The sequence below is a fragment of the Thunnus thynnus genome, chromosome 7 (genome assembly GCF_963924715.1).
Source record: "Thunnus thynnus chromosome 7, fThuThy2.1, whole genome shotgun sequence".
Classification (NCBI taxonomy): Eukaryota; Metazoa; Chordata; class Actinopteri; order Scombriformes; family Scombridae; genus Thunnus; species Thunnus thynnus.
This window is the reverse complement of record NC_089523.1, coordinates 11,660,028-11,666,088: the sequence shown is the minus strand read 5'-3', so window position 1 is coordinate 11,666,088 and position 6,061 is coordinate 11,660,028.

Genomic DNA, 6,061 nt, shown 5'->3' with positions numbered 1-6,061 from the left:
GTCTTGTTTCCATAAAAGCGTGTTCCTGGCTCAATATTAGTTTGCATATGTCAGCTGACTGTATCGATGCTGCCCAGTACATGACAGAGAAGAAGCCCCTGTGTTTTTGTGGGAATTGCTTTACCAGGCTACTGTAGAGGTTGTCAGAGTGAGCAACGAGTTAGTGCTGGATTTTACAAGGAGGGCTTTCTATTACAAGAGAGTTGGTGCATAAGTCTTTTTGGCTGCCCACACGATCACGGCTGGATATCATTTATCAGGACAGCACTATCAAGGGATGTGGTCTGCAGAAGCGCTGACGTGCTGAACTGCTACCACTTCACTGCCAAAGTTGTTGCCATCTGAACCCGGCCATGACAGATGGGCAGGTGGGGACACAGGAAAAAAACAGGCCCAAAGAGTTTGCAGACATTCAGCAGTCCCAACCCTTCTGGGAGACACAGGAGAACTCTGACCATTAGGATTATGGCCTTGATCTGGGTTAGTATTTTGCTCCAACAGTGATAGGGCAGGTACAGATAGAACCATAATTTATTTAATAGATAGTATAAAGTTTTTATACCATGGCCACAGACAACACTTTGAGGGGCAGGTGTCTGTTAATATTCAAACAGCTGTTATCCATGGCAACAATACTTCCTACAGTGAGAGTTAAGATAACTGTTACTGGTGAAATCAACCTAACCAAGGGTTAAAGTAACTACAAACAAACTTTTAAAAAATGGATGACACTCATTTTACCTGTGGTAAGTGGTCATAGTATAAGCGCAATAATGCACTCTTAAGTGTGCTGTTATCGAAAATAAACAACTTGTCAACAAGTCAAGACAGTCAACAATTTGATTTTTTTGGAATTTACTGAAGACAAAAGTGCTTATAGTAAGATTAAAATTTTATTGTCATTTCTCAGCGCTCACATACATTGAAACGAAATGTATCCTCTGCATTTGACCCATCCTACACACTGGGGTGGACAGCCTCAGTGACCAACTCCAGTGCCATTGGTCAGGGTCACTGAGAGGAGTATTAACCTAACATTCATGTCTTTGATGGTGGGAGAAAACCGGAGCACCCAGCGAGGCCCATACAGACACAGGGAGAACATGCAAGCTCCACACAGCCGGGGTTCAAACCCAGGACCTTCTTGCTGTGAGGTAACAGTGCTATCCACTGAGCTACCATACCACCCCCAGTATAGGCCAGTTAATATACTATATACAGTACTGTAAACTGTACAGTAGTTATTGTAAAGTTGTTTGATTGTTTTTTTTTCTTTTTTGAGAAGTAACTATTGTAATGGATCACAATTAACAAATAAAGAGTATTAAAAAAGACAGTAAACTGTCAAGACAGGCCAGCTCCACCTAATCAAGTTTCATTAAATATAATAAATAAATAATAATATGTTGCTTCATATTTTGGAAAATGAGACTTTTTCAAATGTTTCAAGCCACTTTGAAACATTGTAGCAGAACATGGCAACACATTGTGGCCAATTATTTCTACATTTGTTCAGTGTCACTGTACCAAGTTTTGAAAGATTTTGGCAAGACTATGTTTCACCTAAAAGAACTCTCGACTACCTCCTGTAGTCTCTGAGTAAATACCACAAAAAAAAAATAACAGTAAAAATCAAATAAACCACACACTTTGAGGTTTTGGTAAACCTCTGAATTGTAAAACTGCTTATTGCTAGTCAGCCAGAAAAAATCAGTTGCAGGTCAGTAAACTATAACACAAGATTTTTTTGTGGCAAATATGGATGAATGTGATCTGACATAACAAAGTGAGTCACACACAGTGAAGGGAGAGGAACTGGATGGGATTGGAAATACCTCAGAGGCAGTGGAATTGTTCTGCTCGGCCCAGCTGCACACTGCGGCCACTGCTGACACCCACTGCACTGCCCGCAAAGGCCAGTTAACCAGCCACAGGGACCTCGTGCAAAAAGACAAGTCACTATTATTATCTATTTTTCTCTATTTTACCATAAACTCTAGCTATTGAACTGCTCTCAGTTGTGCACTGTGGTGATTAGCCTGCAAAATCTCTTGCTGAGTTGCATTAAACAGCCAATAAAGAGTACCTTGCACTAACAAGGTCGTGTCAAGGATTTTACCCTCAATTGCTGGTGATGGCACTAGACACATAATACAGTGGCACAGAGTTACTTTTGAAGGCCTTTAATTAAGTAGCAGCCCTGTACTGCAATGCTCTTGAAAGCATTGGCTTTCAATAATGAGCGGACGTGTTAAGTTATTCATCAGTGGTGCTCTACCAGCGCCGGCCCTCGAGAGCCCAAACAAAGCATGAACTGCTTAATTTGCCCTGACCAGTGCCAAGAGGGTCCATTTAATTCAAGTCAATCAACATAGTGGCATTCTGATGCGACGGAGCTTTTACGTGTCACTGGGGTCTGTTGTGCATGAATAAATATTTATAAAGCTGATGATGAAGTGCTCTGAGGGTTTATGTTGCATTATCATATTCATGTTGGAGGGGGAACAGTGAAATCCTTGCGACCCTGTGTATTCAAAGGTCAATGATAAGAGATGATGGTGTTGCCACGTTTTTATTGGCTCACTTGAGTTGAGGAGTCTTTAACTAGTGTGTAAACTAGCAAAGCGAGCCTTGTTTCTCTTCACCCTATACTCATCTCAGCTTATCTTTGCCAGCTTATCTCACACTAGTTTCAAGGATAAGTCAGGTGTTATTAGAATTTTCTTATTACTACTAACAAGCTTATTCCTCTGTGTCTTTGATCTCAGTTGTCCCAAAACTTAACATCAATGAGCCACATCGTTGCACTGTGTGACAAGTTCCTTTGTTACGATGAATGTGGGCACTGTAGTTTATTGAGTCATTTCCACATACACCATCCTTTTAACATAAATACTCACTAAAGCACCAAATCCTCAGTTGAAAATAGTCCCCATCAAACACACAATTTAGTCCCTGTTTGAGTTATATTTGCTAAAAACTACAGTGCCCAGCTGCTATGAGATTACTTTAGCCTTTTTTAGAAACTAAACTGTATATCGTGACCCATTTTTAAATGTTCATGTCTTTAAAAGGAATGAATGGGCCCCAGGCAATGTATTGAAAGATGGAATAATAAGTTGAAGCCCTTTTCATTTACCTTTAAAATTGCCTGATAGAGAGTGAAACGATCAATGACAATGCTACTCTAAGCTAGCACTACGATACTTAATACTAAATATGTGGTTTTAATGTCATTGCTCTGCTCAGTGCCTTCTCTGTCTACAGCGGTGCAGTGACTGGAACACTAATGGACCCTGATGAACAGGAAGTGGAAAGCAGAATATAACAAGCCACTGGAGACATCATGCTGGGCTCCAGAGAGCCATTAGCCAAAGTTTCCATTTATTTATCCATACACAAAAAAAGAGTGCAGTGGCTTCTTGCTAATTGCCAACAGAAAACTGTTGAGGTAGCTTGGGGGCCGCACCCTAGCTGCTGAGTCCTCTCTCGTCTTCCCTGACGGTTCTGCTCTGCTCAGTAATTTTCTGTGATGCATGCAGGGAGGAAGGAGATACCTGCTGTACTGACAGGTGGTCCCTTGAAGATTGAAGAAGTTTGCACACTGATATAAGAGTGCGGTAGCTGGAGTGGCAGTGGAAGACTGAGCATGTGCAGTGTAACTGTAGCGTCACATCATGACTTGAGGAGGAGGTAAGCTCATGACAGACAGGAGGAGCAGGGTAGACAGCAACTGAGTGACAGGGACTCCACTAGACAGCCTCAGTTAAGTGAGAGACCTTGTTACAGCCTCACTGTCGCAGGAGCAGACACCGACTGGCCCTGGCTGGCTCCCTGAGCTTTAGATGCCTCTAAACGATATGAGCACACCATTTTGTGGAGCGTAACTGACACCCTGAGTGCCCTGAGTAAGCCCCAGGGAAGGCTAAGGTTAAGCTGGAAAACAAAACACTAAAGCAGGCCATGTAATAGGCCTCTCATTTTGTGCCTGTCTTTGTCAGGCCCACTGGAGGAAACCTAATTTATTTAATAACATGCCACTTCAATGCTGTGCGTTTGGTGCGAGAAAACAGAAGGCAGCGATGATGAAAGCGTAGCAGGAAAGAGAGAAGACAAACACTTTCCTCACATTCACTGGTGAGATGTGATTTCCAAAGTGAAGATCTGTGTCAGCCATCTGGTGATAGAGAATAGCAGGAAACTATGTCAGCATACCATTTTCAATAATGCAAGCATGCATGCTGTCTCTACATAATTGACAATACACAAGGAGATTTCTGTGAACTGTCAATTTTGTGTGTATGTTCTATATGCCTTTTATTCATTTCCTATAACTCTATTTCTATTTTCTTTTTATCTCTCTAAAAAATGCTGAAAAGCCAAGAAAGAGCTGCCATCAACACAGTGTCAGAACAAAGTTCACATTTGAAGGGTGGTGTGGTAAGTATGCAGTGCTTAATCTCTATGAACAGTGGCACCAGTGTGGAGCTTTTTGGGTACAAAAGTGTCTGTTTTTAGCAACATTTGCAGCATGGCTCTAGGGATGCCAATGTCGGTCAGTCCGTCTGCCACTTTTGTCCAAGCTGAAATAGCTTTACAGCTATTGGATGGATTGCTGTGAAATTTTGTACAGACATTCATGGTGCCCAGATAATAAATTCAAATGAATTTGGTGATCCTCTGACTTTTCCTCTAGTGCCACTTTGATTTATGACCAAACAGGCTACCAGCAAAACTAATGGCAGTCCTGTCAGCCTCAACTGCACTTTGTGTGAAGTGCTAATTAGTAAGTGTTAGCATGCTAACACACTAAAGTAAGTAATTGTAAACATATGTATGTTTGTCTATGTTAAGCAGGTAAGCATGTTGTGAGTATGTTAGCATGATGATGTTAGCATTTAGCTAAAAACACAGAGATGCTAGAGTGGCTGTAGACTCAAGGTCTTGTTTTCTAACACATTGTTTGTATTTATCAGGCTAGAGATGATATAAATGATACCAGTTCACCCACAAAGATATGACAGAATACATGTGTGTTAGATATTTATGTGTCTACTCTAGGTCCTGCCCTGGCTGATCCTGACCTTTGCCATGTAGTACCAACTTTATTATGAAAATGTACAACCTCACAGCTGAATCCACTGCAAATTACTTCATTTGTTTTCAGTAGCATTTTATTTGTAGAGATTTTGCCAGTCTTATGGGCCTGGAGTCATATCCAGCTAATCAACGATGCCATCAGGGATAAATCAAATCTAAAGTTAAAAGGTCCAATCAGAATGTGCCTTGGCCTCCAGCGAAATGAAAGAGCATTTCCCATTCAACAAAACATAAGCTGCTGATTGCATGCATTCCCATTTCTTTCAAGGCCAATGCAGTTGTGGGAGGTGATAAATGATGCAAATATTTCTGCTCCTGAAAAAGTTACAATGTTATCCAGAATAAGCATGTCTCCCCATTGATTTTTACTTAGATGTTGTGGCATTATCAAACCATAATAATGACCACATGGTAAATCATTTATTTAACTTGGGACCAGCTCATTCCAGTTTCTGAAATGTGAAAACAGTGCATATGTATCATCAGCAGTGCTGGTGAAATTATAGAGAAGGTCTGGCAGATTCATACACCTCCATCTCTCCGTCCTTTACTATTATGAAATGCAAATGTTATGTCACCCTCTTCACACAGAGATAAATCTGTTATTCTGTGCATTATACAGAGAGCCTCACCATTACACCGTTCTCATTGCAGCACCAGTCACATAGTGTTAATTTACACCCTAGCTCTCACCATTGACACTGTTTTTATTATCATTTCCTTCCCTTGACTGAGAAATTAATTTAGTTTGAGATGCTATCACACATGAAAGAGGGGGAGAAGCACACATTGGATTATGGCTTTCCTGAAAACAGTGTTAGACCTAAACAATGAAACAAAAACAGACTACTCTGTGTTTGGCAAAGAATCCATGATATACTTTATAATGAGTTGTTATTTGAGGAGAAACTTTGTTTTGGATTGAATGATCATGAGATTCTTCCAGAAATTCAGTCTGCGG